Raw genomic sequence first — 12,822 nt, forward strand, 5'->3', positions numbered from 1 at the left:
AAAGTTATTGTAGAGCTGTGAAATCGCTTCAATCATTTGTAATAACCCTGTACTTCCGCTCCGTAGTGCAGCATACGGTACGGCATTCGGTACTACCTTCCACTAGGTACACCGACAGGTGGGGAACTATCAACAGCCTTTAGCCTACATACTGCTCCCGCAGAGCCCAAGCAGAAGGTATAACTGGTCTCATAAATACAAGTAATTGGTCCTGCATTTCGGATTGAACTGTACTGGGGACGCTTTCAGTGAGCCGCTTTCAGTGAGGTGTCTGTGTAGGCCAGTAGTGTAGTTTTGGAAACAAGGGAGATAAATATTTCCGATGTGCGTATGGGGTCATATTTCCCCAGTGGTACTAGGTAAGTTAAACAGCTCTAGATCGACTGAGTCTTCTCCTGAGCTTTTACCATTTTCCAGACCCTTCTACTGAACTGCCATAGGATGTAGCGTGATTCATCGCACCAAATCACCCATTCTGGCCGGCCGGAGTGGCCGTGCGGTTCTGGGCGCTACAGTCTGGAGCCGAGCGACCGCTACGGTCGCAGGTTCGAATCCTGCCTCGGGCATGGATGTGTGTCATGTCCTTAGGATAGCTAGGTTTAATTAGTTCTAAGTTCTACGCGACTGATGACCTCAGAAGTTAAGTCGCAATAGTGCTCAGAGCCATTTGAACCATTTTTCACCCATTCTCTCTCAAGAGCCGGAACCGGAGAAGTTAGTGATGTAGGGCGCTGGAGAATAGAGCGAAGTCCACGTTCTAACTCATCTCAAAGGTGGTCCGCTGTGATTATGTCTGTGCTATGGATAGGGCAGCGCATTTCAGGAATGTTACTGTCCGCAAACCATTGCTTCACAACTGCTGCTTCACGGAGAGATGCATTGTCGAAAAAATGGCTCTGAGTGCTATGGGACTTAACTTCGGAGGTTATCAGTCCCCTAGAACCTAGAACTACTTAAACCTATCTAACCTAAGGACATCACACACACCAATGCCGGAGGCAGGATTCGAACCTGCGACCATAGCGGTCGCGCGGTTCCAGACTGTAGCGCCTAGAACCACTCGGCCACCCCGGCCGGCATGCATTGTCCGATTTCAGATCTGTTCCTCTATTTGTACGCAGTACACAATGCTGCAAAATGCATTCACATGCTTCTGCATTTAACACTTTTAAGTGAAAAACATCCCAATACCGGAACACCAACTCCTACATCCTTTACTTTGAACCGTTGGCACTACACATGACGGCTGTCCAGGTAATCGCCAAACCCAGACCCTTCCAATGAACTGACATAGGATATAGCGTGATTCATCGCTCCAAATCACCCGTTTCGTCATCCACTGCCCTGTAGCGTGGCTCTTTACACCACCTAAATAGCCATTTGAGGAGCCGCTAGATCATTACAGCTCACGTCCGCCCCCGGTAGCTGTGTGGTCAGCGCGACGGAATGTCATGCCTGACGGCCTGGTTTCGATTCCCGGCTGGGTCGGAGATTTTCTCCGCTTAGGGACTGGGTGTTGTGTTGTCCTTCTCATCATCGTTTTACCCCCATCGACACGCAAGTCGCCAAAGGGGCGTCAACTCGAAACACTTGCACCAAGCGAACGGTCTACCCGACGGGAGGCCCTAGCCACACTGCATTTCCATTGTACCCCATTATTTTTAACTCTTTACTAACAGTCTTCATGCAAGCTGGACTGCTGCTTTACAGCCACCTACCACAATGCTCAGTCCTCCCTGTCTGTCGGTACAAGACATCTGCCTGGTTCAAATGGCTCCGAGCACTATGGGACTTGACAGCTATGGTCATCAGTCCCCTAGAACTTAGAACTACTTAAACCTAACTAACCTAAGGACATCACACAACACCCAGTCATCACGAGGCAGAGAAAATCCATGACCCCGCCGGGAATCGAACCCGAGAACCCGGGCACGGGAAGCGAGAACGCTACCGCACGACCACGAGCTGCGGATGCCTGGTCTTGTTTTACTTGTGCTATTATTTCGCGTTTCCACTGCACAGCAACGTCACCGCCAGTTCTGGACACCTTTAGAACGGCCTAAATGTCCCTGATAGATTTGTTACTCAGGTGACATCCAAAGAGTAGGCCACGATCGGAATCACTGAGCTATCCTCACCCACCCATTCTACTATTAAACGATCGGGAAAAAATAATCCATAAAATTTCGATGACAGATGATAGATTGGATGTTTTCTCACTGATCCCTCCCGTTCTTAACACTGCCGCCTGTGATCTACTTGAACCAGCAGGGTCTCGTTCTTGTAACCGGCCAATACGTCAGAAGCGCTGATCTAATATCTTACGGCTGTCTCAGTTACAACTGCGAAGTGAAATTAATTTATTAAATGACAAAGAAATTCCATGTTGTTTCAGTACAGTTGTGATAAAGACCCTCTTTCACCGTAGTTCTGAGCACTATAAGTTGATAAAAGTTAGTACCTTCATGTGCTTGTAATTACTGTCGTTGTTTGCTATTTAACAGTACCGTAATTCCGTCATAACAGGTTTAATTTGATATCATATCCATCTGCTACAAATAAGAATCCATTTGACCACGAACGTCTCTGTAATAGGCTTCTACGAAATCTCATACCTTTCGTGTGCAATTTCTATCACAGCAGATGGTCGGTACAAATCAAAACGTGTTATTACTTTACTGTACGTGGCGAATCGAGCTGCTTCCCTTTCCCTTCGCCGCCCCGCAGTGGCCATCAGGCCCATTCCCCTCACTGCCCATCCACAGCAGAGAAAGTTCTTTATGACGTGGTTATACTGTACCGTCCGGTCGCAACAGCGTGGACCGTGTCTCTGGTCGCTACTTCTCAATACATGTCAGAAGTCACCGTTTGAAGTACTGTCGCCGGCCGAAGTGGCCGTGCGGTTAAAGGCGCTGCAGTCTGGAACCGCAAGACCGCTACGATCGCAGGTTCGAATCCTGCCTCGGGCATGGATGTTTGTGATGTCCTTAGGTTAGTTAGGTTTAACTAGTTCTAAGTTCTGGGGGACTAATGACCTCAGCAGTTGAGTCCCATAGTGCTCAGAGCCATTTGAAGCATTTTTTGAAGTACTGTCAACCGATGTGAACTAACAGTAGACAACGCAACGCTGTTACCACCATGTTTGATCAAGCTGTGACTGAAGGTGAGAGGTCACAAATGGAAGTCAGTCGCTGTCCGTAATTTCAGCGACGCTTCGTAGGCCTGTTACGCACAGTAAGACCCGTAAAATAATACAGAATGTAGCAAAATGCTGGGGTCAAAAAAAGAAATTGAAACACTGACACAGGATTTTCAATAAAATAATCAAAATTTTACATACAATATAGACACGTTGCCAGAAGATTTTCGGATGGAATACAGAGAGTTGCAGTCTCGTATGCAACTAAAAGAAAAATTTGATCATTCATGTACCTTTGTCGGACGTTCACAAATCATGTCTCCCCAGGGACAAATATCCCTTGCTGCGTAGACATTCGTCATATACACACACACACACACACACACACACACACACACACACACACATATATATATATATATATATATATATATATATATATATATATATATCATAGAACTAATGTGACATTTGACTATATATATATATATATACGAGGGCCGTTCAGAAAGTAACCTCCGGTTGATTTAAAAAAATACACCAAGTTAAATAAAAATATTTTAATATATACATCTTACAACTACATCTTTGCACTATTTTTCTACATAGTCTCCATAGCGATTGAGGCACTTATCGTATCTCTTCACAAGCTTTGAAATTCCTTCTGCATAAAAATCACCCGCTTGTGCCTGGAGCCAGCCTGTGACCGCATCTTTGAGCTCTTCGTCGTCATCAAACCGCTGTGACCCGAGCCATTTCTTCAAATGCATGAAGAGGTGATAATCACTTGGCGCCAGGTCTGGGCTGTAAGGTGGATGGTTGATAACGTCCCACTTGAAGGACTCAAGAAGGGCCGTTGTTCTGCGAGCAGAGTGAGGACGGGCGTTATCGTGCAAAAAAACGATACTGGAAGTCAGCATACCACGGCGTTTGTTCTGTATAGCCCGTCGTAACTTTTTTATTGTTTCACAGTACACGTCTTGATTAATGGTCGTACCACGTTCCATTAATTCAACCAACAACAGCCCTTTGGCATCCCAAAACACCGTTGCCATCAGTTTTCTGACAGAAAAATCTTGCGAGGCTTTTCTTGGTTTGGTAGGCGAATTTGAATGTGCCCACATCTTTGATTGTTCTTTTGTCTCAGGGTTCACGTACTTAATCCAGGTTTCGTCACCGGTCACGATTCTGTTTAACAATGGTTCTCCTTCGTCCTCATAACGTGACAGAAAGTCTAATGCAGAGGCCATTCTTTGAGTTTTGTGGTGGTCGGTAAGAATTTTGGGCACCCATCGTGCACAGAACTTACGGTAACCCAATCTTGCTGTCACTATCTTGTACAAGAGAGTCTTAGAAATCTGTGGAAAACCAGTAGACAACTCCGACATTGAGAAACGTCGATTTTCACGAACTTTTGCATCAACTGTCTGAACGAGTTCGTCAGTCACCAATGATGGTCTACCACTCCTCTCTTCATCATGAACGTTTTCTCGTCCACTTTTAAATAAACGTACCCATTCATGGACAACTCCTTCACTCATAACTCTTGGTCCGTACACGGCACAAAGCTCACGATGAATAGCTGCTGCAGAATATCCTTTGGCTGTAAAAAACCTTATGACAGCACGCACTTCACATTTGGCGGGGTTTTCTATTGCAGCACACATTTCAAACTGCCACAAAAACTAAACTAGCGCAGGTACGACGTTCACTCCACCACGGCTTGATGCTGACTGACCTGTTGAGTGCGTGAACGCACAGATGGCGTCGCTACTCCCCCCACAACCCGCACTGTGACCAATCGGAGGTTACTTTCTGAACCGCCCTCGTATATATATATATATATATATATATATATTGTCAAATGTTACATTAGTTCTATGATTTTGTCCATCCCCTTCTTAACACTGCTATCCGTCATATTATCGTACCTCCAGTGTCCCGTTCTTATAACCGGCCAACCCGTCGCACGTGCTTATGGCTACTTCAGCTGAAACTACAGTTTTAGAGACATGTAATGAAATTAATTTATGGAAATACAAGTAAATCCTGTGTTATCTCGCTACAGTTGTTATAAAGAACCTTTAGATAATGTTATTAATTAAATCTCACAAATAAAACGTAAATTAATTCCAACTTGCTGTTTTAGACTAGAGAATCACAAATTAATAAATTCTAAATTACTTACATGTTTCAACTGTATACCTCCGACCCCTTTTTCCAGCTGTTATTGTCAGTGCTAAGTTTATTATGTGCCGCCTAAAAATACTCGCCCTCTTCCAACGTGGCCCAAGTACGCTAAAAGGCTGGAACACCTAATCTAGAAATAACACGCGGACATTATGCAAAAACCAGATTTGGGTTTTTCAGCCATATGTATAGATACACCAGTATTCAGCCACATACATACAGGAGTTACCAAGTGACACATCAAAATTTTACAGGCTGAGCAACCCATATCCTTCTGAGTAGCACGCAGAAATGTAGTCAGCTGATTGTGCTGTAGTCTTCGCCTGGTATTCTAATTACCAAGACCATAAGATTGGCACAGCGCAGATGTTTAGGTTACTATATCGTTGGATGCTCACGAGGTTTGGAGGCTGCTTGGAAGCTAATGACCGAGAGCCAAGAGATTATTTGCAAGTACATTTATGTGGTATGCGTTCCAAGGACATTGTAGGAATGCATGGTTTGGATTTTCCACGTGTCATACAAGTCAGAGCGATTCGCCGATTATAAATGTTCAGTGCATCCTGCTCTGATAGGTAAACGTGACGACTGTACAAAAATATAAAATGCTGTTAGTTTAGGCTTACTGAGCTGGAAGAAATTACTGACTTTAAAGTAATGTAGCAATCGTATGTGGTACCATGAAAAAGAACAATACAGATGTCCCTTACTTCAGAAAAAAAACATGCAGTTCCATCAGTCGTAAGAAAGGTATGTAGAAGGAAGACATAGAAAGTGAAATACGATCTTCAGCATGCCGCACTCGACCACAAAGAACAATTAATCCCTCTCTCATCTCCAACATTAATTAAACGTGACAAGTAAGTCGTGGTACAATGGAATCTCACACTCACCAGACAGCCGTCATATAATGATGGAGAAGGTAGAAAGTATTCTTGTGGCCAAGACAATTCAACAAAGGGCGTTGCGGTCCGAACTTGGTGGATAGCGAGAAGCAAATTGACGCTGCGTAGCCCATCACAGGCATGCTGCGTCGAGATACGAGGGAACTTGAAAAATTTAGTTACGCGTTATTATGACAGGCCAAGTAAATTTTATTGACTGATGCGTTACACTTCAGAGTGACGCATATATGAAATCTGTTCAAAAAATTCCGGAACATACGTAATTTCGAGCCAGTGGTATGTTGGAGCGAAATGCGGTTGGCATAGGCACACGCCTGTGTTTAATGTGTAACTGCCGGAAGCTTCATTGTTGCATGTCTGTTAGTTATTGTTCAGTGCTGTATTTAGTAGAACGTTATGTCGCACAGGTTGCGAATTTCGAGATGGCAGAGTTAGAGAAGCAACGCCTCTGTATTAAATTTTGCGTCAAACTCAAAAACCTTTATAGAGACACACTAAATGATGCAAGAAGCCTACGGTGATGAGTGTTTAAGCCGTACTCACTGTTACGAACGGTTCACACGGTTTAAAAATGGCCGGACGGAAGTTAAAGATGACGCTCGTTCAGGACGCCCTTCGACGCCTACCGACGATGCTCAAGTGAGGAAAGTCAACGAAATTGTGCGCTCCAATCGAAGACTGACTGTCCGAGAGATTGCAGAAGACCGTACCATTACAGTTGGATCTTGTCATGATATCCTAACACAGCAGCTTGGAATGCATCGTTTTCCTGCCAAGTTGGTCCCACCGTTCATGAGTCAAGACCAGAAAGACCTTCGCCTCCTAATCAATGAAGAGCTTTTGGACTGCAGAAATGAGAACGAGATGTTCCTTAAGAGAATCATATCTTGGAATGAGACGTGGGCTTCCCGCGCCCGGGTTCCCGGGTTCGATTCCCGGCGAGGTCAGGGATTTTCTCTGCCTCGTGATGACTGGGTGTCGTGTGATGTCCTTAGGGTAGTTAGATTTAAGTAGTTCTAAGTTCTAGGGCACTAATGACCATAGATGTTAAGTCCCATAGTGCTTAGAGCCAATGAGACGTGGGTCTACGGTTATGATCTTCAGGTAAAGGTTCAGATTTTCACAATGGGTCGCGAAAGGTTTTCCAAGACCAATACAAGCTCGTCAGGTAAGATCAAAGCCATGCTGATAGCTTTCTTTGACCTTGGAGGATTAGTACACCATGAATTCGCGCCAGAGGGACAAATTGTTAATCGATGGTAGTATCGGGACGTGTTGCGACGCTTACGAGAACATGTGAGAAGGAAACGGTCTGAAATGTGGCGAGACAGTTCATGGCTCTTGCATGGCGATGACGCACCCGCAGATTCATCCCTGTTGGTGCGATACTATTGAAAAAAAAGGAAGAATAAGAAGAAAAAAACCAGTGTGCTGCCTCATCCTGCGTATTGGCTCTGAGCACTATGGGACTTAACTACTGAGGTCATCAGTCCCCTAGAACTTAGAACTACTTAAACCTAACTAACCTAAGGACATCACACACAGCCATGCCCGAGGCAGGACTCGAACCTGTGACAGTAGCAGTCACGCGGTTCCAAACTGAAGCGCTTAGAACCGCACGGCATCCTCCGTATTCTCCACACCTGGCCTCTTCGGAGTTTTTTTACTTCCAAATTTGAAACCCCCGTCGAAAGAACGAAGATTTGCAACGATAGACGAGATAAAAGAAAATTTGCAGACGGCGCTTCGCGCGGCCCAGCAAGATACGTACCAAGACTTTAGAAACGGCGTTGGTGTATCAACTGTGGAGGAGAGCAATAAGTAAAAGGTAAGCGTAGAAAACTTATATGGATAAAGCTGCGAACATTTCTGAAGAGATTTCGTAAATGACACTACTTTTCAAAATAGTCACCAAGTCTCCGTACACAACGGTCGGAACGTCCTACCAGTCCTTCAGTTCCTCAAACATAAAAATCCGATGTTTCGCTCAGGAAGGTCTAGAACCGTTGGGTGATCGTCTTCATCGTTGGAAAATCTCTTTCCCTCCGAAGCTGTTCTATCGCCTGGTAGCTGACGTAGCTGTTCGAACATTGGACTCGTATTCGGGAGGACGAAGTTTCAAATCACCATTCAGCCATCCAGATTTAACTCCGTGGTTTACATAAATCGCTTCAGGCAAGTGCTGGAAGGGTTCCTTCAAAAAAGGGCGCGGCCGATTAGATTCCTCAATCTTTCGTAATTCGAGATTGTATGCCCGACCACTAATGACCTCGCTGTCGACGGGACGTTAAACTCTGATCTTCCTTCCTCTTTTTTCGACTGCCTGGACGTTGTGCTCTTTGGTCGATACCAATGGCCTTCCTTCCCGATTAGCATTATCCACCCCTGTGCGGCCTTAATCAAATTTTTGGCACGGTTTCGTTGCGGCTGAACGCGACATTGCATTTGGTCTTACACGGCCAAAATTTCACGATAAATCAGTGGGCAATTTAGACGATTTGCCCAAAATCCGCACACTACAACTTCAGTGTGTCTCCTGTTGTCGCATCATTTCACGTTCACTCTGTGAGACATCTGTTATCCGTACTGCACTAGAAATGTGTCTAAGGGAAACCCAGAACACGTAATCTCTTCTGACAATGCGCCACTCTCGTTGCGAAGAGCTCTTTGCTTCAGATGACGTGTGTGTCTCTTCCTTTCTAAAGTCCCTACGTACGTAAACACGTGAGCATATTGCAGTATTCGCCTGTATACAGCATGTTCAGAGTTTGACTTCTTTACCTAACAATCGACAAATATGTGTTATCAATGAATCAGTTTAATGTTTATGTACCCATTGGATATTCCTGTTACGTGTTAGTATCATATGTTCCACCTAAAGGATCAGTGTAAGAAATTAGACCGCGTGTGATGTATACTTTTCTACATCTGCATCTACATTTATACTCCGCAAGCCACCCAACGGTGTGTGGCGGAGGGCACTTTACGTGCCACTGTCATAACCTCCCTTTCCTGTTCCAGTCGCGTATGGTTCGCGGGAAGAACGACTGTCTGAAAGCCTCCGTGCGCGCTCTAATCTCTTTGATTTTACATTCGTGATCTCGTCGGGAGGTATAAGTAGGGGGAAGCAATATATTCGATACCTCATCCAGAAACGCACCCTCTCGAAAACTGGCGAGCAAGCTACACCGCGATGCAGAGCGCCTCTCTTGCAGAGTCTGCCACTTGAGTTTGTTAAACATCTCCGTAACGCTATCACGGTTACCAAATAACCCTGTGACGAAACGCGCCGCTCTTCTTTGGATCTTCTCTATCTCCTCCGTCAACCCGATCTGGGACGGATCCCACACTGATGAGCAATACTTAAGTATAGGTCGAACGAGTGTTTTGTAAGCCACCTCCTTTGTTGATGGACTACATTTTCTAAGGACTCTCCCAATGAATCTCAACCTCGCACCCGCCTTACCAACAATTAATTTTATATGATCATTCCACTTCAAATCGTTCCGCACGCATACTACCAGATATTTTACAGAAGTAACTGCTACCAGTGTTTGTTCCGCTATCATATAACCATACAATAAAGGATCCTTCTTTCTATGTATTCGCAATACATTACATTTGTCTATGTTAAGGGGCAGTTGCCACTCCCTGCACCAAGTGCCTATCCGCTGCAGATCTTCCTGCATTTCGCTACAATTTTCTAATGCTGCCACATCTCTGTATACTACAGCATCATCCGCGAAAAGCCGCATGGAACTTCCGACACTATCTACTAGGTCATTTATATATATTGTGAAAAGCAATGGTCCCATAACACTCCCCTGTGGCACGCCAGAGGTTACTTTAGCGTCTGTTCTCCATTGAGAACAACATGCTGTGTTCTGTTTGCTAAAAACTCTTCAATCCAGCCACACAGCTGGTCTGATATTCCGTAGGCTCTTACTTTGTTTATCAGGCGACAGTGCGGAACTGTATCGAACGCCTTCCGGAAGTCAAGAAAAATAGCATCTACCTGGGAGCCTGTATCTTAACGGTTTAATGAATAGCAAACAGTAAGAAGGCTTTAGAAACTGAGAAACGTTTGCAACAACACCCCGATAAAACGGCAACAACAATCGACCAATGTTTGAGACCAAGTGCATTACTGCACTCGACATCTAACGATGACTTCAGAAACCGCAGCGAGAGCTGGATTGCAATGTGGAATCAAAAATAACAATAATAATCCCAAAGTTGCTGCAGTCATCTGTAACTGTTCCTTTTTACTACTCGCTTTAGATAACTGACGCTAAGATATCAAATTCTACACACGTCCAGTGGATGGGATTACCAGTGACGTGAGTGTTCACCCGCTCAGGAGATATCTGTTGTATCACGATAGTAGTTCGACGTTCGGGAGCAGTGTGGGATCGGCAGGTATGTTGTTGGCATGTAGTGGCAGGTGCGTGTTGACATCTTCTCAGATGGTATGGTTCAACTTCCGGTAGGTATTATTTCTCATTTCCGTAGAAAACACCGAAAGCTGATTGGGCAAATAGCGCCATTCCGGAAGGTTTAGCGGATGAAGCGTCTACAGACAGCCACTTACTGTATGGAGAAATGGAACTGGGAGATGATACTGCTTTAGCGGAATTTGTTAAATCTTGAGGCTAAGTGGTACAAAATACTGTTTCTCCTTAACTAGAGTGGAAACAAGCAGTACATAAAAACAATAATCTTCCATCATTCCCTCCATAATAAACAAGCTACTCACTAGAATTAAGGTCAGTCATATATATATATATATATATATATATATATATATATATATATATATATATATGAATACTGGTGTATCTATACACATGGCTGTAAAACCCAAATGTGGTATACAGGGTGTTAGAAAAAGGTACGGCCAAACTTTCAGGAAACATTCCTCACACACAAAGGAAGAAAATATGTTATGTGGACATGTGTCCGGAAACGATTACTTTCCATGTTAGAGCTCATTTTATTACTTCTCTTCAAATCATATTCATCATGGAATGGAAACACACAGCAACAGAACGTACCAGCGTGACTTCACACTTTGTTACAGGAAATGTTCAAAATGTCCTCCGTTAGCGAGGATACTTGCATCCACCCTCCGTCGCATGGAATCCCTGATGCGCTGATGCATCCCTGGAGAATGGCGTATTGTATCACAGCCGTCCACAATAAGAGCACGAAGAGTCTCTACATTTGGTACCAGGGTTGCGTAGACAAGAACTTTCAAATGCCCCCATAAATGAAAGTCAAGAGGGTTGCGGTCAGGAGAGCGTGGAGGCCATGGAATTGGTCCGCCTCTACCAATCCATCGGTCACCGAATCTGTTGTTGAGAAGCGTACGAACACTTCGACTGAAATGTGCAGGAACTCCATCGTGCATGAACCACATGTTGTGTCGTACTTGTAAAGGCACATGTTCTAGCAGCACAGGTAAAGTATCCCGTACGAAATCATGATAACGTGCTCCATTGAGCGTAGGTGGAAGAACATGGGGCCCAATCAAGACATCACCACCAATGCCTGCCCAAACGTTCACAGAAAATCTGTGGTGATGACGTGATTGCACAATTGCGTGCGGATTCTCGTCAGCCCACACATGTTGATTGTGAAAATTTACAATTTGATCACGTTGGAATGAAGCCTCATCCGTAAAGAGAACATTTGCACTGAAATGAGGATTGACACATTGTTGGATGAACCATTCGCAGAAGTGTACCCGTGGAGGCCAATCAGCTGCTGATAGTACCTGCACACGCTGTACATGGTACGGAAACAACTGGTTCTCCCGTAGCACTCTCCATACAGTGACGTGGTCAACGTTACCTTGTACAGCAGCAACTCTGACGCTGACACTAGGGTTATCGTCAACCGCACGAAGAATTGCCTCGTCCATTGCAGGTGTCCTCGTCGTTCTAGGTCTTCCCCAGTTGCGAGTCGTAGGCTGGAATGTTCCGTGTTCCCTAAGGGACACCTTCGTTCTGGAAATCTGTGTCGATACAAACGTACCGCGCCACGGCTATTGCCCCGAGCTAATCCATACATCAAATGGGCATCTGCCAACTCCGCATTTGTAAACATTGCACTGACTGCAAAACCACGTTCGTCATGAACACTAACCTGTTGATGCTACGTACTGATGTGCTTGATGCTAATTCTGTAGAGCAATGAGTCGCATGTCAACACAAGCACCGAAGTCAACAGTACCTTCCTTCAATTGGGCCAACTGGCGGTGAATCGAGGAAGTACAGTACATACTGACGAAACTAAAATGAGCTCTAACATGGAAATTAAGCGTTTCCGGACACATGTCCACACAACATCTTTTCTTTATTTTTGTGTGAGGAATGTTTCCTGAAAGTTTGGCCGTACCTTTTTGTAACACCCTGTATATATAACATTACATTTTAGTTCAGCAGGGGAACAGCATGGCTTCAGAATTGGTTTTAGCACCATGGATAATTTGCAGGTAGTTAAACAAGTTAAAAAGTGGACTCAAGACCAAGTTTCCAGTGTGTCTCAAGTCGAAGGTTCGCAGTCAGTGCGTATTAACTGTGTTGG

At 44.7% G+C, this 12,822-nt stretch overlaps 1 non-coding gene across 1 annotated transcript; it reads right to left on the reverse strand.

Moving 5' to 3' along the window:
• Nucleotides 1-990: 990 nt before the first annotated feature.
• Trnas-gga (transfer RNA serine (anticodon GGA)) lies at nt 991-1,074 on the reverse strand. The gene is given in 2 exon segments: nt 991-1,025; nt 1,035-1,074. It is a non-coding gene; the product is annotated as a tRNA-Ser (tRNA).
• Nucleotides 1,075-12,822: the final 11,748 nt, after the last annotated feature.

Source organism: Schistocerca serialis, chromosome 8 (assembly GCF_023864345.2).
Source record: "Schistocerca serialis cubense isolate TAMUIC-IGC-003099 chromosome 8, iqSchSeri2.2, whole genome shotgun sequence".
Taxonomy (NCBI): domain Eukaryota; kingdom Metazoa; phylum Arthropoda; class Insecta; order Orthoptera; family Acrididae; genus Schistocerca; species Schistocerca serialis.